Source organism: Protopterus annectens, chromosome 1.part1 (genome assembly GCF_019279795.1).
Source record: "Protopterus annectens isolate FY-2018-M chromosome 1.part1, PAN1.0, whole genome shotgun sequence".
Classification (NCBI taxonomy): Eukaryota; Metazoa; Chordata; order Ceratodontiformes; family Protopteridae; genus Protopterus; species Protopterus annectens.
Genome location: NC_056726.1, coordinates 1,127,362,826 through 1,127,388,099, shown reverse-complemented (window position 1 = coordinate 1,127,388,099; position 25,274 = coordinate 1,127,362,826).

The following is a 25,274-nucleotide window of genomic DNA, read 5'->3' as shown; positions in this document are numbered from 1 at the left end:
GTTGATCCTAGTGGGAGAGGTTATGGTCTGCTTAAACCCAAATAAGTTTATAGGGGTGAGGGGGGGTTTGGAGGAGCAGGAGTGCCAATCGGTATTGAAGTCACCAAGAACTATAGTTTCTTGCAGATAGGTAGTGGATAACCAATAGAGGATATCCTCTAGGGTATTTATGTTGTTACCTGGTGGAATGTATGTACAGGTGATATTCAAGCATTTGTTATGGTTAATCTGTAGTTTGGTTATGAGAAGTTCTGCATTATTGAATTGGGGTGGTTGTATGGTTTCTCTATTAACGGAGTATTTTTGTAAAGGACTGCTATCCCACCTCCTTTCTTTTTGGTGCAGTCTAATTGGTGAATATTATAGCCTGGAGGTAGTGTATATTATCAGTAGTATTTGGTTTTAACCAGGTTTCCGTAAGACACATAATGTCTGGGGAGTGGGTTGCTAGGAGGGCATGCAGGTTGGGAATTTTATTGTTAATACTTCTAATATTTAGGTGAAATGCTAGGAGGGAACTAGTGGGAGTAGAAAGGAATAGTTTGACTGTGGGGGTTGTGGAAGGGGAGTAAAGGTTATTGGGTGTAGATGGGCCAGGGTTGGGATGAATGTCCCCATGTATTATAAGGTTATAGTGACAGGATACTCTAAGCTTTAGGATTTTGTTTATAAGTTTTATATAGTCTTTGTCTTTAGGATTGCATTTTATGGCTTTACAAGGGTGATATTTTGTTGGGGGTGGTAGATTGGGTGTGTGCAGGATGGTTAAGTGTGTGGTCTTGTGTGATAAGTCATGGGTGGGCTGTTTGACCATTCGGGTAGTGAATATCAAGGTCAAGTTTTTGTTAATAGGCAGTAAGGTGGCAAAACAGAAATAGTAAAGGCAGTAAGGTAATTAGTATTTTTTTTACTTTTTGCTTTAAATGCAAGGTTCCTTTGAGGAACACTTTACATAATCTATGTGAAATCAGAGGAAGGTCACTTAAACCATTATGGAAGTTACAAATGGCAGCTAATAGGAAACTGTGCAGGTGGAAGCCCCTTGATAAAAAAAATGGCTAGAAATTCTAGAACTTTTTCCACAGGAGCAGAGAAAGGATTGAGATCTTTATCATAAACCCAGGATGAAAATCTCTTCCACTTACTAAGGTAGAGTTTCTTGGTTTATGGTCTATGGGAAGCCAGCAGAATTTTCCGCACTGGGGTAGATATATCATTATGCCTGTTGACTAGTGGAATTGAAGGAACCAAGCTGTCAGTTTGAGATTTTGAAGTTTGGGATGCACCAGTCCCTGAGGGTGAAACAGCAGGTCTGGAACAGAGTCCAGAATCCATGGACGGTGAACTAGATGAGGCCACAGGAAGGGGAACCAAATTTGTCAAGGCCAATAGGGTGCAATGAGGATCACTTTGCTTCTCAACCTGGCTGCCTTTTTGAGAAAGAGTGGAATTAGAGGGAAGGGAGGAAAGGCATACAGGAGACCTGGGGGCCAATTGAGGAGAGCAGCATTTCTCGGTGGCTCCCCCTGATGGGGGATTAAGGAAATGTAGCTTCTGCACGTGTTGTTTTGGGGTGAGGCAAAAGGGTCGCAGCAAGGCTGGCCCCAGCGATGAAAAATGCTCCTCGCTATCTCGAGATTCAGAGACCACTCATGAAACAGTAGAATGCATCTGCTCAGTTTGTCTGCTGTCACTTTTAAACTGCCTGGGATGTGCACTGCTATCAGAAACCAGTTGGAGGAAATAGCTCATTGCCACACTCTGAGGGATTATTGACACAGGAGGTAGGACTTTGTTTCCCCTTGTTTGCTGATGTTCCAGACTACAGACATGTTGTCTATTTGGATTGCAATGGTCCCTAGTGGGAGGACAAATTGAAAGGCTTGCCATGCTGATAGCACTGCCCTCAACTCCAGGACAATGAATGCAGATTGGCCTCTATTGAGGACCAAGTACGTTGGACTGTTCTTCCCAGATAATGCACCCCCATCTGGGAGGCATCAGCGGTCACTATGGCCTTGGGTTGAGGAAGGACAAATGGATGGCCTAATAGGATTTCTTCGGATTCCATCCACCTGGGATGGGAGGGTGGCCTAGTGATTAAGGTGTTTGCCTTACAAACACAAGGTGCAGGGTTTGAGTCTCACAAGGGATAATTGGCTAGGCTTAAAATGGCTCACAAGGGCAGTTAACTTAGTACTAACCTATGAACCAGGATAGGTCTTTTTTGCAGTGACTGGTGATTAGTATGGGGTAGTTCACTGGATGAGTTAGAATAGACCATTGTGATGCTAGAAGCCACTGTAGTAGCCACATGTGGAACCTTGCTAATGGGACTAGAGTGATGGTCGCTGCCATGGAACCCAACGCTTGAAGGACTAGTAGCGCTGGAAGTTTGTTTTTGCATAGAATAGGATGTATTTGGTATTTTATCTTCTGTAATCTGTGATGAGGAGGGGAGGCTACACAAGAGATGGTGTTCAGACGAGGTCCTATGAATTCTAAATCTTGAGAGGGGCTTAGCTGAGATTTTGTCTGACTGACTGTGCTGGCCAACCTCATGAACAAATGCAGAATTAACTCTGTTGCTTGAATTAGTAGATGCCTGGTTGTTTGTTTGTCTTCCTGGAAGCAGTGATGAGCCAGTCATCTAGATATGGAAACACCCAGAATCTGTGCAGTCTCAAGTGAGCTGTTACTGCTGCCATACATTTGGTGAACACCCTGGAGACTGTGGTGAGACAGTACAGTTTTGTACCTACCATAAATGTAGATGTTCGAGTGCTAATACAGTTGCAGTCATAACAGATGGGTTCTCCTGCCGTCAGGCAGGTCCTCGGTTGGCCGAATTCCAAAGTCTAGGTCTGGCGTCGGTTGTCGTCGCTTCTTCCCTGACGTCAGCGCGACAGGGGTATAAAGGAACCAGCCGATGCCATTTTCTTCAGTTTTTCTTGCCCCAGATGTCAGGTGCCCCCAGAAGGAAGGCAATACATAAATTTGTGTAATAAAGCAATGCAATATAATCAAAATACAGTAGTTGCAAGCAAATACACCATAAATGAATATCCCAATCAGGTTGTATGAGGAGGTGTTAGCTAATAGGCCTGTCCCAAGAGGGGAAGGAGGGAGGGAAACCTGGACTGCAGCTGTATTAGCACTCGAACATCTACATTTATGGTAGGTACAAAACTGTACTATGTTCATCGTGCATACAGCTGCAGTCATAACAGATGGGTAGAATCCCAAAGCTAAGAAAGGGGTGGTAGGCACTAGGTGGAATTAGGAGGAGCCAGGATGCCCTGCAAGACTGCAGTGGCAAAGCCTGCTCTAGTTCTGGAGTATAATGGTAGGTGGTAGTGCTTGGAGAAGGTATGCACAGAACTCCAAGTGGCTGCTTCCAAAATATCTTTGGTAGGAACTCCTCTGAGGAAAGCTGCAGAGGTAGCTGTGGCCCTTGTGGAGTGAGATCTGATGCCTGTAGGTACAGTTTTGCCATGAAAAGAATAGCAAAAGCGTATGCAGTGGGCTATCCATTTTGAGATTGTCTGTTTGGAAATTGGCTTTCCTTGAGCTCCTACAGCATAGGACACAAAGAGCTGTTCTGATTTTCTGAAAGGCTTTGTTCTGTCCAAATAATAACGCAGTTGTATGTGGATGTCCAAGGAATGTAGTAATCTCTCCCCTTTGTTTTGAGAATTAGGATAAAAGGTAGGTAAGTGTATGGCCTGATTCAAAGCTACCCTGGATACCACTTTAGGCATAAAGGACGGGTTGGTTCGTAAGGAAACTCTGTCCTGATGGAAGATGATAAAAGGCTGCACAGCCATGAGAGCTTGTAGTTCTGAAACTCTACGAGCTGAAGTAATAGCCAGAAGGAAAGCTGTTTTCCAGGACAAATATTGCAAATCTGATGAGGCAGCTGACTCAAAGGGAGGCAAGGTCAGTTTTTCCAGAATGAAATTGAGATCCCAAGCAGGTATTGGTTGTTAGATTCTTAGCCCCTCTGAGGAACTGTCTTAAGAGAGGGTGAGAGAAAAAGGGTGGATCAGTGTTGTATTCTGCAGAAATGGCTGAGGCATGGATTTTGATGGAGGAGAATGAAAGTCCACTGCTTAGCAGCTCAGCTAGATACTGTAGTATTTGAGGTAAATTCAGTTTTCCAGGATCCTGGCCCTTTTTCTCATTCCAGACACAAAATCGTTTCCATTTTGCAGAGTAAGCTTTTCTAGCTGACCGCCTTCTGGCCTCCAAAATGACATCCTGCACCTCCTTGGAGAGTAGGGTCTGTTGTGATGCTAAGGAATCTTCCATGCAGCTAGATTGAGTGTTTTTAGCTGGCTGTGAAGAGTTTTGAAGCTGTGCTGAGTCAGGAGAAGAGGCATTAGAGGCAGGATCCATGGTGGGGAATGCGTCAGGCTCCTCAGGAGTGGGTACCAGTGTTGTCTTGGCCAGTCTGGAGCAATGAGAATCATCTTTGGTCTGTCTGCTTTGGTTTTCAATAGAACTTTGGGCAACAGAGGAAGAGGTGGGAAGGCATAAACTGTCATTGATGTCCAACTGAAAGAGAGCGTCCACTCTCCAGGCCTTTGGATGGAAAATCCTTGAGCAGAATTTTGTCAATTGGTGATTTTTGTGGGAGGCAAAGAGATCTATGTCTGGCCTTCCCCATGCTTGGATTATTTCTGTAAAAACTTTTGGATGCAACTTCCATTCGTGTGGATCTGTCATATTTCTGCTTAGGTTGTCTGCCAGCGTGTTTTCCTTGCCTGGCAAGTACTGTGCTTGTAGTTCGATTTGTAAGTCCATGGCCATGTTCCAAAGTGACATGGCCAGTCTGCATAGGGGTATGAATGTGTTCCTCCCTGTTTGTTTATGTACCACATAACTGTGGTGTTGTCCGTTCTTATCAATAGTTGACCTGGTTGCAGAAGGTCTTTGAAAGCTATAATAGCATTTATTACTGCTAGCATTTCCTTTTGATTGATGTGGAGGTGCTTTTCTTTTTGGGACCATTTGCCCTGAATGCACCGATCTGTCATGTGCGTCCCCCAGGCGTAGTCCGAGGCGTCTGTTGTGATGACTTGATTTGCTTGAGGCTTGCTGAATGGAAGACCTGTGTTTGTTTGGCATGCTTGAGCTCACCACAGAAATTCCTTTTGTAAACATAGAATTAGTGGTATTATTGTTTCCAAACTGTGGCTGTGTTGAGACCATAGGTTTTTCAGGTACCATTGAAGTTTCCTCATATGCAGCTTTGCCCATGAGATTAGTAAGAAGCAAGATGCCATGAATCCCAGAGCCTGCAGGATTTTCCTTGCAGTCAGCCTGGTGCAATTTCTAGTGCTCTGAAGTATTGAGTTAGTTGCCCCTGCTTCTCTGGCGTGAGGTAGGCAATCTGGGTGTTTGTGTCCAAGTTGGCACCCAGGAAAATTATCTTCCGAGAGGGTATTAGCCTTGATTTCTTTTTGTTGACTGTGTATCCCAGAGAGTTCAACAACATTATTACATAAGCCAGATGTTTCAGAAGAATGTGCTTGCTGTCCGCTTGGATCAGGCAGTCGTCCAAATAGGGGTATATTTGTATCCCTTGAAGTCTGCAGTAGGTAATTACTGATGCCAGGCATTTTGTGAATACTCTGGGCGCAGTAGATAAGCCAAAGGGCAATGCAGAGAATTGATAATGGGTTGAACCTGCAAGAAATCTGAGGTATCTTCTGCAATTTTGTCTGATTGGGACATGCAGGTATGCCTCCTTGAGGTCCAATGTTACCAGCCAAGACTCCTTGCCCAGCATGGGAAGAAGCTGCTGTAGAGTGAGCATCTTGAATTTTGGTGCAGTAGAAATGTGTTTAGGATGGATAGGTCCAAAATAGGTCTCCAATCTTTTCCCTTCCTTGGTACCAGGAATAGTCTGGAATAAAAACCTTGACCTTGTTTGTGCGTAGGTACCTCTTGAATAGCTTTCATGTCTATGAGATCTGTAATTTGCCTTTGTGCCTCTGCCCTTTGATTGTGTGGCAGGTTTGGCATGCCTCTCATTTTTGGAAGGGTGTGAAAATGGAATCTGTAGCCTCTGTTTATAATGTCCAAGATCCATTTGTCTTTTGTGACAATATGCCAATTTTTTGAAAATAATGCCAGTTTTCCTCCTAAGGGGGCTGCCATTTGAGTCTTGCAAAGGGGAAAGTAATTGGGCTTGCTTTCTGAATGATTGCGAGTTATCCTCACCACCTCTTTGTGTAGGAGCTTGCCATTGTCTGCCTCTAAACGATCTTTGGGATTGTCCTCTGCCCCTCGGGCGCCTGTATCTACCTCTTTGGGGCTGTCTGTGGCTGGAAAGGACCAATTTTTGGAAGGCCAATTTCTACTAAAACGTGGGGGTTGTACCTGTAGAAAATCTTTCACAGTTTGCATTGATTTAGCCTTTTCCTCCATTTTCCTTAATACCTCCTCAGCATTAGCACCAAATAATACATCCTTTTGTAGAGGGGCATCTAGTAATTTAGCTTTGACATGATCAGGCAATGTTTGTTCCTTGAGCCAGGCATGTCTACGTATAACTGATCCTGTAACAGCAGCTCTACATGAGGCCTCTAGAGCATCAAAACCACATTGTAGGGTATGCTTACCCACTTGTTCTGCACTATGCATGAAATCCTGCAACTCCTTCAAGTCTGGTTGTTCAGGTTGTGACATTTTACTTTTCAATTGTGATAACAAAAACTGTTGGCATTTTAGCATGTGGAACTGACAGTTTAAGGCCCTCATGGTTAAGGTAGCCGAGGTATATACCTTTTTACCCCACCTTTCCAAGGATCTGGAATCTCTCTCGGAAGGTAATGGATTTTTAGCAGTGGAGGCCTTAATTCCCTTGGGGCCCTGTGAGATGGTTTCTGGGTCAGCAGCATGGCTTTTGTATAGAAATTGGTGTGAGTCAGGAACCCTGTAGTACCTGTCAGGCTTGACTGGGGCTGGAGGCAGATAATCCGGGTTAAGGCAGGCCTCCGAGTGAACATCATCTAGGATGTCCAAGACAGGAGGTATAGCCAGAGGCCTGTGCTCAGGTAGCAAGAGAAATTCCCTAAGCCTTTTCTTGGAATCTGAATAATCTTGGCCTTCCCAGTAGAAGTGTTCCCTTAAGGTATGCAAAGTTTCCCCAAATGAGTAATCATCTGGGGGGGATACAGAAGGAATGGACTCCTCTGCATCAGAGTCTTCAAAAGGGGAGTAAGAATGTTCCTGATCATCAGAGTGCTCTGAAATAATGGAGCCCTGATCAGAGGAGGGGGATTCTTCCTCCACTCTGTGCCTTTTGTCCGTGGGGGGGTTGAGAATCCCTGATAAGAGTAATTAAATCCTCAGCCATTTTAAGCATCTGTTTTTTAGGCATGGGGCCTGGAGATGGGCCCTGTGTAGCTTGTCTCTTAGGATGCATGGCTGCTTTAGACTTAGAGAAAGCCTTGATGGAAAAAGAAGAGGAAGATCTGAAGACACCTTGAGTGGAGGTGGACCTGTCCACATTTTGAGGTTCAACGCCAAGAGTGGCTTCGGTATCTGCAGTCGGGGTGTGGGCCGAGGAGCCTGCGACCTCGGGCACAGAAGACACTGCCAATTAAGTGTCGTTGGTAGTCAGGGGCTGCGTAGGCGCCTCGCTGTGAACCGGACCACGTGTAGTCGGCTTTGGCGTGGTGTCGGTAGAGGCCGTGGACCTCGTGTGTCGGTCCTTATCTTTGCGTTTTTTAGACAAAACTGGAGTCGGAGTATCCGACGACATAATATAATTAAATGTTTTTCCAAAATAATGCTGGATGAACTCCGCCCGATGCTTAATGGTGCGTTTGTTGAATGTAGCACAAAAGCGACAGACCGAGATGTCGTGGTCTGGGCCTAAACAAGGTATACAGAGGGAATGGAAATCCTTATGCAGTATTTGCTTCCCACATGAAATACAATTATTAACTTTGTCTGACATCGGTCTGAGGCAAGATAAGTTTACCCAACGGGGTAGTTAGCTTTCAAGAAGACTTCGGTTTCAAAATTTTCGTAATTTCAGGAGCTGGCCGACCGGCACTTGCGAACTGCTTCTGCTTCGGGCACCACGCGGCAAGAAAGACTGAAGAAAATGTCGTCGACTGGTTCCTTTATACCCCTGTCACGCTGACGTCAGGGAAGAAGCGACGACAACCGATGCCGGACCTAGACTTTGGAATTCGGCCGACCGAGGACCCGCCTGACGGCAGGAGAACCCATCTGTTATGACTGCAGCTGTATGCACGATGAACATCTAGGGTAACACCCTGAACTGACAGTGACTGGCTGCTAGCCGAAAGCTGATAAACCTTCTAGAGTGTTTGCCCATTTTTGTGTGGTAGTATGCATCTTGAAGGTCTATAGAGCACATCCAACTGTTTTCCTCTAAAAAAAGAAGTATAAATTGAACTGTGACCATCCGGAATTTAGACTGTTGAATAAATTTGTTTAGAAGGCTGAGATCCAGTACAGGTATCCAGTCCCCTGTCTTTTTTTGGCACTAAAAAAAACCTTGAGTAAAATCCACATCCTATCTGGTTTGGTAGGACTTCTTGGATGACTCTTTTCTAGCAGCTTTTGGATTTCTAAGGCTGCTTGGTCTCTCTGATTGGGTGGAAAATCGGGAGACTTGTTAGAGATCTGGGATAAAGGGTGAAGTGGATAGAATAACCTCTGGTAATAATTCTCTGCACCCAAACATCTGTGGTTATCTGTCAACAGGATTTTGCATACAGAGAAAATCTTCCCCTGACAACTTCCAGAGGTAAGCAATAGGGCCCACTTTCAGGAACGCTGGTAGGGGTGGCCAGAGAAAAAGTCTCTGGAACCCTGATTCTGTGGGCCACCTCTGCCTCAGGGTTGGCGTCTTCCATTAGAACCTCTTGGTACTGAAGGCAGATGTTTTCTTGATGTCAGTGCCAAAGGAGAAATTGGCACCAAAAGACTACTTTTCAAACCAAAGGTCTTTGGAGACTTATCGACCTTGGATACAGCTTCTTCAAAGAGAGTCTTGAGAAACCCTTTAAGAATTAGCTTGTTACTGCATTCTACCAAGGCCTTAGTACTGAAGGCTTGGCAGATGGAGCACTCTGTGTCTAAATGTGGAACACCTAAACAAAAAACATAAACCGTATGCCTGTCAGAGTTAGGCATTTCCCAGCCGCAGTCCTGGCACTGCTTAAATCCAGTTGTGCCTTCAGACTTATCTGCCATATTGACAACTGGCAGAAAAATACAGTCACACTGCACACAAACACACACACACACACACACACACACACACACACACACACAAAGGAGAAGGTTCAATCAACAATGCTAGAAGCAACTACCAAAATGGGAGAGAGATAAGGAGAGAGGAAAAACTACCAGAGATAGTGGGGAAAGGAATATCAATGGGTATAGAAAGTTTAACTACCAGTTATGGTAGAGAAAGAATACCAACGGGTATAGAAACACACTCACAAGTGAAAAAGGTCGGTACAGAAAGAAAAATATTAAAGTTTTACAGCAAAGAAAAGTAAAAAGACTAATAACTTTTAAATATTACTTAGCCGCGAGAGGAGAGTTGGCTGACAATTCTTGCTGAAAGAGTGGCAAACGAGATCTTAGGTGAATTGAATAGGGGCATTGTGGGTAGAGTATTAGCTTGAGAGATTTTTCGCTGGTACGAGCTGTATAACAGCCGGATGGGTTCTGACTACCTAAGAGTCAAGACTAGATTAAGACTGACAAAATCAGATCATTCATTTACTTATTTTTTATTTATTTATTTATTTATTTATTCATTCCAGTTTGATGACCAGGGAGGTCCACTGGGCTCGGGGAGCCCATTTTCAGTGGAGGCCCGGGGGGGAAAGCTTCATAATACATAGTTTAGTTACATAAATAATTACAGAGAAACTCTGCATTGCAAACAACAGGTAGCATTCAAAAAGAAAAGAAAACAAACAATTACAATTACAATTTTGTTTGGGCAAGAAAGACAGGCATATAGCCTGTTGGCTAGATTTTACAGTTTAGCTATTTATATAACTGGGCCTATATTAGAACATCGAAGTTTCAAAACTTCGAATGTTCTAATATTGAACCCTTTTCAGCAAAAGCTGAAAATATCAAAGCAACAGAAAACCAAATGTTTTCCTAGGGAAAGAATTTGGTTGTCCGTTTTTGTTGCTTCAGTATTTTCAGCGCTGTGGTGGAAAGCTACTGGTCGGGTTCAGGTAAATGTGCGATTGAGTGCGGGTTAGGTTAGTTAGGGTTAGGGTGCGGGTTAGGTATGTGTGCGATTGTGTGGATGTGAGAGTTAAGGTGGGTTAGGTGAGTTAGGATAAGGGCGCGGGTTAGGTATGTGTGCAATTGTATGGACGTGAGGGTTAGGGCGGGTTAGGTGAGTTAGAGTTAGGGAGCGGGTCAGTTAAGTGAGCAATTGTGTGGACATGAAGGTTAGGGCAGGGTAGGTGAGTTAGGGTTAGGGCGCAGGTGAGGTGAGTGTGCAATAATGACGGACCTTAGGGTTAGGGTTAAGGTAAGTGGATAGTTAGTGGTGTGTCTATAGTTTAGTGTAGGGTTAGGTGTAAGATTTTAGGTGTATGTGTGTGGATTGCTGTTTGTCTGGTGTGCTTGTGTTGTGTGTATGTGTTTTGGAACAGCAAATTTTTTCCCTAGGAAAAAATTCGTTGTTCTGTATATTCGTTGTTTTCAGCTTTCGCTGAATAGGCTTCGATATTAGAACATTCAAAGTTTTGAAACTTTGATGTTCTAATATAGACCCTATATAATCTACATATGTGAGAGAGGTTAGCTAGGTGAGAAGGTTAGCCAGGTGTAAAAGAGGAGGAGAGCTTGAGAGGTATGGGGTAAAGAGTACAGCTGCATTTTCTGTTTAAATAAAGGTAGGAATGAAGAAGAGTTTTAAAGTTTTCAAGGTTATCACAGGTCCTCAGAGAGGAGGGAAGAGCACTTAAACTGCAACTAAAAAAAATGCCTGTCTGACTTCTGGCTTTGCACTTGTTGCTCTCCTGATTAAAATTTTAGTTCCTTTTTCTCTAATGCCTATATACATCCTATCTCTAATTGTCCTTGGTTTCATTTCTCTTACTTGTAATTTTGCTTTTGGTCATTATTTCTCCTGTCTCCTATTTCTACCCCAATTATTACTTCAAACAAATACTTTTCCTCACTCTCTCCTCCTTATCCACCATTTGAATTTTTCCACTGTGATATTTGCTTCATGATTGGGTAATAAACTGTTGCACTTATAACATGTCAGTACATTTCAATGCTACATAATATTGTATTAATCTTGTTTTAATGATGATATATTTGTATTATTATACATGTCATATGTGCATTAATATTTGTATTAATTGATGTATTTACTGTATATTGTAATACAGTGCCAGATTTCACTTGAGTATATGTGATTTACCACTAAGCCACATCAGATATTATTTTCTGTTCTTTTATTTCTGGAGCTTTTCTCTCCTGGCCTCAGCTTAAACTAAATAAAATTGCAGAGTCTCTTAAAAGTTTATTACCTCAATCGGAAAGGCCTCTGAAACATAGAATTTACAATAAGTATCGTCAGCACACTCTAAAACACATTACCAGCGCAACACCCACCAATATGAAAGATAAAGCTAATTGTGACACTAAAAACTTAGTTTATTTAGTACAGTGTGTGACTTGTTCAATATTTTATATAGGAAAAACTAATAGGTGACTTAAGGAATGAATTAGAGACCATTATTATTGTGCCAATAAGGGCCATAGTTATAGTGCCTTAGCTAAACATATACTAGAGAAAGGCACGAACCATTGGTTCAAGTTTATGGCAGTAGAAGTAATTTATGAAAGTTTTAGGTTGGGTAATATAACTAATGTCACAGAAGGGAAAGAATTAAGATGGATTCTTAAACTATCAGCACACAGAGATGCAGGTTTGAATGAATCAGTACCTCTTAAGCCAGTTCTGAAAGAAAGAAAGCTTCTAAAATAAGTATACTGCTATGTGTGTTTTTATGGCAATAGCATTTTATGGTTTCTGTCTTAAAAGAAAGCCGTGCCTTTAAATTTTTATAGTTATTACACTTGAATGTTTTTTATTGGGTAGACATTTAATTGATTGCATTTTAAAGCTCCCCAGCCATCGAGATTTCTGAATGAACCGGATATTAGAGGAAGTGGAGGCTAAGTATACAGTAGAATGGAGGGCCAAGCATGAACTCGAGCCCCCAAGGGAAACTCACAGCAAAATACTCAGTGCACTTCATGTTGGAAGGACAGGCGAAGAGATCACAGCAAGGCTGACCCCACTCTTGAAAGATCTGTTCCACTACTGAAGGATTCAGAGACCACTCGGAAGACATCAGAACAGACCTGCTGAGCCTGTCCTATAGTATGTTGGACCTCCCTGGAATGTGCGCTGCTACCAGAAAACAGCCAGTGGAGATCACCCTGTCCCACGATCTCATGGCTTTCCAACAAAGGGAATAAGATCTGGTCCCCCCTGTTTGTTGATGTACCAGACTACTGACATATTGTCCATCTGTATGGCAATAATCCCCGGAGGAAGAAATCCATGTAGAGCTTGCAATGCCAGATGCACCACCCTCATCTCCAGGAAACTGATATGCAGATTGGTCTCCAGAGATGACCACATGCCTTGGACTGTCCTTCCCATGCAATGCCTCCCCACCCGAGAAGGGAGGCTTCTGTGGTCACCATGATCTTTGGGGAGGGAAGAACAAATGGAAGACCCTGAAGGAGGTCTGGGGATCCAACCCACCAATGAAGGTGACAAACACGTGGCAATCGAACAGGATGTGACAAGGGACGGTATAGCACGGACTACTGAATGGCTAAGGTCCACTGGAGAACTCTCATATGAAGACGTGCAGTTGGAATGAGAGTGATAGTGGCTGCCAGGGACCCCAACACCCGAAGAACTGAATCTGCTGGGTGGAGGTTGGATTGAAAGATGCAACTCACATGATGTTGGAGTCATAGTAGTCTGTCCAGAGGCACAAACACCTTGCCCTGGGCACTATTTTTCCGAGCCCCTATGAAATCAAGAACCTGCATTGGCACCAGCTGGGATTTGTTGAGATTTATAGTTATACTCAGGTGCTGAGCAGTCTGAAGAAGATGATCCCTGGTTTGAATCAGTCGATGCCTGGAGGGAGTGTAAAGGAGCCAATCATCCAGGTAGGGGAACACCTGAAACCTCTGCAGCCGCAGATGAGCCACAACTTTGGTGAACACCCGGGAGGAGGTGGTGAGCCCAAAGGGGAGCGTTCTGAACTGAAAATGACTAGCTCCCAGCCAGAAGTGGAGGAACTTTCAAGAGCACCTCTTCATCTTGATATGATAGTAAGCACCTTGGAGGTCCACTGAACACATCCAGTCATTTATCTGCAGGAAGGGCAGAATGGATTGAAGGGTGACCATGTGGAATCTCGTCTTGGCAACTGACAGGTTCAGAGTAGAAAGATCCAGAATGGGTCTTTCTTTGGCATTAAAGAGTACCTGGAATAAATGCCTGATCCAGATTGGTCTGGGTGGATGGGCTGGATGACTCGTTTTTCGAGCATCCTGGAAATTTCTATGGCTGCCTGCTCCCATTGTGTAAGTGAAATATCCAGCAGGTGTTTGGGAGGGACTGGGGATAAAGAAAGGAGATTGAGTATCCTCTGGATATTATCTGCAATACCCAATGATTGACAGTGATGGACTCCCAGGCTTTTGGGTGCAGAGATAGGTATCCCCGACTGCCTCCAGAGACAAGCAGTTGGGCAACCCTTCAAGGCTGTTGTGAGGGTCTGTCCTGGAAGGGATCCCTAGACCCTTGATACACGGGCACTCTTTGCCACGAGGGCGGCACCTGTCTTATCCCCCTCTGCCTCTGGAAGAAGGCAAAGACTGAGCATCCTAGGAAGAGCCTTGAGATTTCCAGAACCACATCTTCTTTACCCCACACTGATTCCTAGAGGATTGTTGCGGGGTGGAGAAGCGGATTCCAACAGCAGACAAAGTCTTCTCGTCCTTCTCACTCTGGACTAAGGTATCTCGAACCATTTTGAGAAACAGGGTAGAACCATCATAGGGTGAATTTGTGAATGATGCCTAGAAGGGCTCTGAGAAAGCACAAAGCCGGAGCCAGGCATGACACCTGATGGCTATGCCTGTCCTGGCAGACCTAGAGGCACCTTCCATAGCATGTGATAGGAGCCTCATGGAAGTATTTGATACATGCAAGGGTGGCCAAATGGGAGTAGAAAACCTTTTTCTTCTCTGCCGACTTGGACCCTAGGGCAGACTCAGTGACCTCTTTGACCAGGTCCCTCTGCAGTCTGAAAATGTGTGCCAAGTAATTCAGTGCACATAAGGCAAATAAGGTTGAAGCATAAGTCTGCTTTCAGAAACAGTCCATGACCTAAGACTCCATGTCTGGAGGATGGACTGTACAGCTCTCATGTGCAAGCTCATTCTTGGTGGCTGCCACAACCACTATGGCATTGATCTGGGATCCCTATGACCAATGCCGCCTCTCTGGGGGACGCTGAGTACTTTGTCTGACCACTTGTGGATAGGCTCAACCATATCCAGTTCCTTCCATTCCCTAGATGATATATGATCAACAAGGGGATCTGCAGGACGGGACACCCAGGAGGTAGAGGGTCCTGTGCCAAACAGCTCCAGGAGTACAGATTCATCCGGGTTGGGCTTTTGGGTAGACCACCTAGTGCGTTGACATAGGATCTCCATGATGTCTCCAAAAGAGACATCCTCCAGGGGTGATTGAGGGGAACCTCCCTCTTTCTCCAAGTCAGTATCTTCCATGAGGACTCTGGAGTGGAGTCCAAGTGCCTTCTCTTGCATGTGTGCTTCTTCCGAGGGGGTGCCAAGGGGGGAAATTCCGAGGAGGACTTGGAAGCCTTGGTAAGTTCCTGGGGGGGGGCATCCTGGGGCGAAGTGGCAACAGGCTGCCCCTGAGGGGGCAGGATGGCAGACTATGGCCCAGAAAGAGAGGGAGCCAGGACAGACTCAGAGGAAGAAAGTGTCAGAGGACTCGAAGGAGCCGACAGGACCCTCTCTACCACATTGAAGGCAGAAGGCAAATGGATCCCTGAAGCTAGGATGGCCAAGATCAGATCTGTTGCTCCCTGTGCCGAGGGAGGAGCCGAAGCCGGGCCTCCTGATGCCGAAACTCCAAGAGGAAGAGACAACTCTGAATGTCTCAACATCAATGCTATCCCCTCAGATCAGATGCCAAGGCTTTGGCTCCAAGAGTCAGTCGTCTCTGAAAGATCAAGGCTAAACCACTCAGGGCAATGGTTGGCTTCAAGGTGCCTGGGACCATTGGCAATGATCTCTCAACACCAGGGAACCTCAGAACCAACGACTCTAAAACTGGGGTCAGATCGGAGAAGGAATAATTAGCAAGAAGGCAGACGGTATGTCCTTGGCCCGGGAGGGGGACGGAGCAAGCAGGACTCCCAACTGGATCTGGGCATGGATGAATTTCCTCATCATCTTGTCTACCTCACCTTTAGACAGGCTCCAAGAAGACTAGATGAAAGATGCCACCAACCAGGGGCCTGTAGTGGTGCTGGGGAGAGGCCGTGAAGGGGGATCGAGCCTGAGTGACCTCCAGCACTGGTGGGAAAAAGGGGACTGGAGCCAAGGGAAGCCCCGGATTGTAAACGGACAGGTCTTGGCTGGGGGCTTGGCCGAGGACGAGTGGTCAGGGGACCACTTTCTAAGCTGGTTCCGCTGCTTCTGACAGTGCTTCTCCCCATCCCCGGCTTTAGTGGTGGGAGGTTGAGTCCCAGAGGCTGGTGTGGAGGAAGATGAAGTGGAGGCCTCCAAAGAAGGAGGCATCTTAGGATTAGTTTATTCCTCCTGTCGATCAATGAGCAGGGGTTGAAGCCCATGGAAATCGAACAGGAGGTATCCAAGTGGGGCACACTCAATCATACCACGCAAAGAGTGTGGCCATCTGAAGTGGGTAATTTATGGCCACACTCTGCCCATTTCCTGAAGCCCAGCTTTGGAGACTCTGCCATGGCCAACAGGAACAGGTCACAAACACACTCACATACGCTCACTAAGAGAGAGAGAGAGAGAGAGAGAGAGAGAGAGAGACAGGGAACAGAAGGAAGAGATTTTATTTTTTTTTTTTGGCACAGAACTGAAGACTGAGTGCAAGAAAGGGTTAGGGAAAAGAAAAGGTTAGAGACAGAGTATGAAGGAGATGAAATAATCAAAAAAAGAATGCTTACCTACTGAGGTAACTCAGAGCTAAAGGATCACACTGCTGTTTGAACGCATGGCAAATGAGATCTGAGGGGAGGAGGGAGACAGGGGCATTATGGGTAGGGGAGGAGCTTGGATCCAAAGCTGAAGTATGCGGTCAAGTCAAATCCGTGCCAGATCTGGGTCCCTCAGGTTGAAGATCAAATGAAAACAGCATCAGATCATAGGTTCATAGGTAGGTACTAGGCTATCGGCCCCAGGGCCTATACAAGTGCAGCCAAAAAGGTACCCTGGCTTTTGCCACTCAAGAAAATTATTTCCCGGTGCCACTGTTGAGAAGAGCCACAGAAGTGATCCTGAGGGTGAATTTCCTATTTCCCATCCAATCATCAAGATTTTTCTTGAATAGTGCTAATGAGGAGCTTTGTTTGATATAGATAGGTAGTTTATTCCAGAGTATCGGAAGTCTCTGGGACAGGAATCTAGCCCTCCGGCATGTTCTGTTTATAGTAGTGGAAAGGTTTAGGTCCATAGAGCATGAAGATTGGAGGGATTGGGACTTCTTTAAGTGGAGCATGTCCAACAGCTCTGGGTTTGACATAGCTTTGTATGTTAGGCAGAGATCATCTCTGAGTAGGCGATATGCGACAGAGTAAAGCTGGAGCTTTTTGAGATGGTCTGCATCTGTTTGAGGCTGGTAATTCTCTTTGTGAGGCATTTCTGCGGCCTTTCCAGTTGTTGGAGATGTCTTGTGAGGTACATACCAAAAGGGGCATTGTACTCTATAATGGGTCTAATGAGTGATGAGTACAGGGGAACAATTACCTCTTTTTTTTCTGGAAGAGAAACCTTTTGTGATGAGGTGTGCCACATAGAAGGATTTCCTGACTACTGTGGCGATGTGATTATCAAAGGAGAGACTACTGTTCACCTGTGTCCCAAGGTCTCTTATCACACTTTCGGTGTTAAGTATACTACTGCATATGTTGTAGTTCATGGGTACAGACTTTTTACCAAAGGGGATGACAATGCACTTTTTGGCATTGAGCTTGAGGCCATGGCTTTGACACCAGGCATCTGTCTCAGTGGGGCCCTTTTGTAGGATGTCCACATCATTAGGAGTTTGAATTATGGCTCCTAGTTTGCAGTCATCTGCGAACTTCATTAGCCTAAGACCTTCTGAGTTAGCCTGTACTTCAGAGAAGTAGATACCAAACAGGAGAGGACCCAGGACTGAACCCTGTGGTAATACACTTGTCACTGGTCTGAAGTCAGATTTGGAGTCTGCTATTTTCACAGTGTGGGTTCTGTCAGTGAGCCAGTTCGCAACCCATCTTGTGACATAGGGATTTATACCTAGTTTAGTGAGTTTATCTATAATTCCAGAGTGGGGGATGGTGTTGAAAGCCTTGGCAAGATCTAGATAGGCTGTGTGAACCACCTTACCCTCGTCTACGGCTTTGGTGACTGCTTCAAAGAAGTCTATCAGGTTTAGGAAACATGATCTGCCTTTTCCAAACCTGAACTGGGTGGGGTTCAGAGTTTGGAGATTACCAATGTCTTTGTTTATAAGTTCCATGATGATGCGTTCCATGGCCTTGCAGACCAGGCTCATCAGGCTAATGGGGCGGTAATTCCCAGGGTCCGTGGTGGTTCCCCCCTTGTGGAGTGGGATAACCATAGCTGTGCGCCATTCCGCGGGCACAAAGCCTGAGTTGAGGCTATGATTGAACATGGTACTTAGGTGGGGTGCCAGTTCGTTCTGCAGTTCGTGTAGAATGCAGCCTGGGATGTTGTCTGGTCCCATGGATGCTGTGTTCTTGGCTTGGGAGAGTGTGGCTTTTACCTGTGCAGCCATGATTACAGGAACTTTGCATTCTTCCAGTACAGAGATGGGCTCTTTAGGGGGTGAGGGGGGGGGGTAAAGTTAGCACTGAACCTATCTGCCAGGATGTTGGCAATATCAGTTGGATTGTATATTTAGTGTCATTGTGCTGCAACTCATAGCAGATCTGAGTGTTGCCATTGAGATTCTTGACATAGCTATAGAATGCTTTGTGGTTGTCTTTAGAATCAGTGGCGATTTTTTTTTCGTAACTAGCTTTGGAGGATTTTTTCATGGATCACAGCTTCTTACTGAGGCTGACCAGGGAGCTCCTCCACTCATGGGATTTTACTCTCTTTTGCAACATTTTCTTCCTTCAGTTGTACACTTTGTTTATGGCAGGGGACCACCAGACTGGCTTCCTTTTTTTGGAGGATAGCGTCTTGATTCTATTTGGGATAGCACAATCCATGCACTCATGTAAGTGTTTATAATGTGCAATTGTGTAGGATTCAGTAGTAATAACTGTATTGTCCATCTGCATGGGTGTCATGAAGTTCACTATTTCTGTCTTAAGCAGCATGAAGTTGACTTTGGAGACATTTTTTTACCGTGGTTTCCTTAATGGGAGCTGAGGGCAGGATGTGGATACCTAGGGTAATTAGCTTATGGTCAGATCGGACCAATGAGGCATCGACTTCAGGTGTGGAACACTGGTCACTCATGCAGGTAATGACTAGATCTAGGATATTGTTGCCCCTGGTGGGGGTGTGGATAAGTTGATCCAGGGCACTGGAGTTTATGAATTCCATAAAGCATTGAGTGAAGGAGTTGGTACATGAGTAGTTTTCCCAGTTAATGGTGGGGTAGTTGGAATCGCCCACTTCCTTACTAAGTCCTCTCTTATTCAGTCTCATACCTAACTTCTTAATTTTTCTAGCATGTCGAAGGGCCAGATGCTGGCATTCTCTCCTGCCCAGTTGGTGAATCTGGGAATATTGAGGCAATGTTACAATTGCCTCATGTACACAGACAACCCTCTCCTCCTCCTCCCACATAACACAAATACTTGCGAGAGATGCAGCTATTTAGCCAAACTGGAGGCTGAGCTCTCTCAACTCAGGACTGGCAAGACCAAACAGGAGGAGAAGGCAACTACACACACCACAAAACCAGCCTCACATAATGCTACCACACCACTGAATCAAACACATAAACACACAAAGACATACTCGGAGGGTCTGAGTAAAAATTTACCTAAACAGCAGAGGCCTCCAAAGCAGACACCCAAACAACTGCTACCTCAAGACACCCCACAAGCAACACATAAACCACAAAATCAGTGTGCAAAGCAGTCACAGCCCTTAAGGCGAAATACAACACCAAACATACTTGTCATAGGTGACTCCATAGTCAGACACACTGATGTCCCACTCACCAGGCTGAACAAGGAGAGGGTCACAGTAAGCTGCCTATCGGGCGCTAGAATCCGCCACATAACACAAGCACTCGGGTCACTCCACGGCAAGTACAAATATGACACAGTCATTGTCCATGCTGGTGTGAACGACCTGAGACGCACCTCCTGGACTACATGAAAAGAGACATAGAGGAGCTCTCTGATTATGTAGCCCAGGCAGGTATGACCCTGACCCTGAGCAGTATCCTTCCTTCACCAAGAATGATGCCACAATATAGAGACAAGATGATCAGCTTTAACAATTGGCTTAATGTCTGGTGTCATTCAAAGGGGATCCAGTGTCTGTCTGCCTGGGATGACATGCTTGACAAGTCACGCTGCTTCGCAAGGGACAGCTTGCACCTGTCACCCCTGGGATTCCAGATATTGGCCAAAGCTCTTGCCACCCCATAGTGCCTTTTTAGGCAAGGCTCAAATTCTAAACCTACCACCCTAGAAAACAAAAATGGGAAGAAACTGAGGGTAATGCTGCTCAATGCCAGAAGTCTAAATCTCAAAATGCACGCACTTGAGGCCCTTCTCAGTATGGAGAACATCGATGTCTGTGCTGTAACTGAAACCTGGTTCAAGGCTCCTGAGAGCACCCCAGCACTATTAGGTTTTACCTCATATCATGCGTTCCGCCCCAAAACCCGGACCACACCACAAAAGGAGGGGATGTATCCATATTCATAAAGGATACCCACACCTCCAGGTTGGTGGCAACGCACGAAGCTTCGGAAACCATCCAGGTGCAACTAACCATAGGCAAAACTGCTCTACAAATTGTAGCATGCTACAGGCCACCCTCTCAAACTCAGTAACCCCACATAGCCTTCCTGAAGACACTGGAGGGTATAAATGTATCTCCAAACACCATCATATTGGGTGACTTCAACTACTCGAATATAGACTGGGAACATTACTCAAGCCCTAACTTTCTAGCCCAATGGTTCCTGGAGTTCATAAATTCAAATGCCATGGAACAGCTAGTCACTGTTCCCACGAGAGGAGAAAATATACTAGATCTCATTATCACAAACATGGGGACAAAATGCTCCACACCGGAAGTATATCCCTCATTGGTGAGATCTGATCATAAACTAATCTCACTGGAAATCCACATCCCGCCCCACCCCAAACAAAAAGACCACAGTGAAGAACTTCTCTAAAGCAAACTTCACACTACTCAAGACTGGTGTGGTATCCTTCAAGGCCCCTGAGCCAGTGGAAACCACAACCCAAGCTGCGAAGCCCTTACAAATGCCTTCTATGAACACCTCCAGGACTGCATGGATCAGGCAATCCCAAATAAAACCAAGACTCTTTCCACAAAAGGCAAACGTCCAGTCTGGTGGACCCCAGCCATTAACAAACTTTACAATAAGAGGAGAAAGCTATTACATGATAGAACAAAATCCATAAAAGGGAAGTCACCCTGATCATTATTAGTAAAAAAATACGAGCACTCATAAAATCAACTAAGGCCAATTTTGAGAGAAAAATTGCCATGGATTCAAAGGACAATCATAAGGCCTTTTTCAGCTATGTTAGGAACCTGGGTGGAAACTCCAAGATATGCTCAGAATTAGTCCAAAATGATACAAAAATCACTGAACCCACAGACATTGCCAACATACTGGCAGACAGGTTCAGTGCAAACTTCACCCCTCTCCCCTAAAGGAGAGATAACTATCCCAGCGGAGTGTAGCCTCCCAGACATCTCAAATGCGCAGGTGAAGGCTGCTCTCTAAAGCTAAAAACACAGCATCAATGGGACCGGATGGTGTCCCCGGCTGTGTGCTACATGAGCTAAATGAGGAATTAAACCCGCACATAAGGCAGCTGTTTAATCTCAGCCTTACCACAGGATACGTGCCCAAGGAGTGGCGACGGCAACTGTGGTCCCACTCCACAAAGGCGGTGCCTCTACGGACCCTGGTAATTACCGCCCCATAAGCTTAACAAGTCGTCTGCAAAGCTATGGAGAGGATCATAATGGAGCTCATAAACAAAGATATAGGGACTTGCAGACATTGGACCCGACCCAGTTTGGCTTCACAAGGGCAGATCATGCCTTTTGAACTTGGTCGACTTCTTCGAAACAGTCACCAAGGCCATTGATGAGGGAAAGGCAGTCCATACAGCCTACCTTGACCTTGCAAAGGCGTTCGACACAATACCCCACTCGGGTATTGTAGAAAAACTTACCAGCTTAAATGTAAACCCATATGTCACAAGATGGGTTGCAAACTGGCTTAAGAACAGAACCCACAGGGTTAGAGTTGCTGGCGCTATGTCAGACTCCAAGCCGGTCACAAGTGGTGTCCCACAGGGCTCGGTCCTTGGCCTCCTATTGTTCGGCATCTACTTTTCAGAAGTACAGGCCAACATGGGAGGACTTTGGCTGACAAAGTTTGCAGACGACTGTAAACTGGGCGCCATAGTGGAAAGTGCATCGGACACGGATATCCTTCAGAAGGGACTCACGGAAACAGATAGCTGGTGCCAGAGCCATGGCCTGAAGTTAAACCCCAAAAAATGTATAGTCATACCCTTCGGGAAAAACAAGGTAACCCCAAGCTACCATATAGACAGCAATCCACTAAGCACAGAAGAGGTTATAAGGGACCTGGGGACCCAGGTTGACAGTGGCCTTTCTTTTGACACTCACGTTGCTAAAGTGGTTAGAAAGACCTTCTACATTGCCCACCTGATCATGAAGGGATTCACATCCAGATCTAGTGAGGTCATTGTTCCCCTGTACTCTTCACTTATCAGACCAATGATCGAGTACAATGCCCCATTTGGGATGTATCTCACCCGACATCTGCAGCAATTGGAGAGACCTCAAAAGTTCCTCACCAAAATGATAAAGGGACTCCAAAATCTGTCATATGCTGCCAGATTTAAGAAACTCCAGCTCTATTCAGTCGCATACCGTCTGCACAGAGGTGACATGTACCTGACATACAAGGCCATGTCCAACCCGGAATTAATGGACATGCTCCACCTCAAAAAAATCCAAATCCACCAAAACCACTAGAGCAAGTGACTTAAACCTTAGCACGGATATAAATAGGACGTGCTGGAGGGATAGATTTATCACTCAGAGACTCTCTATGCTGTGGAATAAAATCCCGGTCCATGTGAGGCAGAGCACCTCGCTGGCTCTGTTCAAGAGAAATCTTGACCTGTGGATGGGAGATCGAGGTTTACCCCTGAATCATCTCTGTGTCACTGCTGGACAGAGGCACAACAAACTAATGGGCACAGTATTTTTTTATATAAGGGGTGGCGTAAGCCACAAAACTTTGGGCTAGGCTTATAAATGCCTTAGGGCAGATAGCCTAGTATAAACCTATGAACCTATGAACCTATGAACCCTAATATTTTCCAGTACATCAAGAAAAGAGGAGTGGGAATCCTGGGGCATGGTGGGGGATCTGTAGCAAGCTACAATTTGGATTGCAGTTTTGCCCAGAGTTAGTTGCACTTGGAGAACCTCGGCTGCATTATGCTGAGCAACTAGCCTGGAGGTGTGGATATCCTTAATGAATATGAACATACCTCCACCTTTGGTGTTCCGGTCTAGGTTACATGGCCGAAAAGTGTGGTATGATTTATATTCTGGTAGTGCAGGGGTGCTCTCTGGAGCCTTGAACCAGGTCTCAGTCACTGCACAGATATCGATGTCCTCCATTTTAAGGAGTGCCTCGAGTGAGTGCATTTTGAGATTTACACCCTCAGTTTTTGCTTGCCTGTTCCTGTTATGGTGGTGAATTTGTCATTTGAACCTTGCCTAAAAAAGGCACTATAGGGGCGGCAAGAACCTTAGCCAGTATCCAGAATCCTTGGGGTGACAGGTGCAGGCCATCTCTGGCAAAGCATCGTGGTCTGTCGACCATGTCATCCCAGGCAGACAGATACTGGATCCCTTTAGAATGACACCAGAAGCTTAGCCAGTTGTTGAAGTCAGTCATTTTGTCCTTGTACTGTGGTATTATTCTGGGTGACGGCAGAATGCTACTCAGGGCTAGGGTCATACCTGCCTGGGCTACAAGATTGGACAGCTCGTCTATGTCTCTTTTCATGTAGTCCAGGGAGGTACGTCTCAGGTCGTATGTTCCCATATACCCTTTTCTTCCCTATCACACCTCCTACATTTGACATCTACCTGAGGTAAAATTCCTTGGACTCTGCTTGGGGTACCAAAGTATAAATTGCAGGCAAAAATCCTTAATCTACTAGATGTGTTGCATATTTGGGAGCCATGCATATGTCCTCCCATTGTTTCTTTGTTGAACTGCATATCTAATCCCTCTTCTCAAATTTTTCTGACCTCTTCTGATTTATTCCTATAGTTATCATGCAACATTTTATATACCCTGCCAATTATCCATTTATTAACAGCAGTTTCTGTTCTAGAGTCAATTTAAAATTCAACCAGTGCAGGTCTTTCATTTAGGATTCCCCTATCTCTTTGTCTATATTCTGATATCAATCTCTGATAAGGAAGGCAATCTTATTCTTTTGGCTTTTCCCGGTTAGGGGTCGCCACAGCAGATCACCTGTCCGCTCATGACTGGCAGTGAAGTTTTTAAGGTGTCAAGTTGCCAGTCCAGCGCCCAACCTTCCACAGAAGGCACACACACACATATGCACTCGCGCCTAGGGCCAATTTAGAGTATCCAATCTACTTACAGCATGTCTCTGGGAGGAAACCGGAGCACCCAAAGGAAACCCACGCGACCACAGGGAGGACATGCAGACTCTGCACAAAAGGCACCCCAGCCGAGGGTCGAACTGGAGAACCTCTTGCTGTGAGGTGGCAGCGCTAACCGCTGCACCACCGTGGCCACCCCTGATAGGGAAGGCAATCACTAGCCTGAAATCCAAATGTCTTCTTGGTCTCTTCCTGTTCTATTACCTTTCCTTCTCTAATTATTAGTTTGCAATGCCTTGGATACTTATCTTCCTGCAGTAAATTCCAGCCTCTCTTGCCTATTCTCTGTACCTTTTCTGCAGTCGTCCCTATCGGCAGAATCTCCTTTCTCTATTTCTGTGTTGGCTTAGTTCTTAGTATGCTTCTGCTATATTATGAATATAATATTCTGTGTGACTGTTACTATTCTCCTTAAGGAACTGCATCCAAAATCCCATTCTTTCCATATTTCTTGAATTACCACACTGCTTCATCATCATCCTTTTCCATTTTGAATTGCAGCTTTCTGCTTGTGTTATGTACAACAGCCTTATCCATTTAGCTCTAAGATATCCTATCATATCATCATATGAAGGATGACCAGTGGCCCTATGAAGCCCTCATCTCAGCTTTATGTCTGACACTTTCATATGAAGGATGGCCAGTGGCCCTATGTAACCCTATCGTAGCTTCCTGTCTGACCCTTTCAAATGAAGCATGACCACTGGCCCTATGTAACCTTCATCTCAACTTCCTGTCTGACACTTTCATATATGGAGGGCCAGTGGTCCTTTGTAACCCTATCTGAGCTTCGTGCTTGACCCTTTCGTATGAAGGATGATCAGTGGCCCTATGTAACTCTCATCTCAGCTTCCTAGTTGGCCTGTACACATGAAGGATGAAGAGTGGCCCCATGTAACACTCAACTCAGCTTCCTGTCTGACCCTTTTGTATGAAGCATGATCCGTTGCCCCATGTAACACTCATCTCAGCTT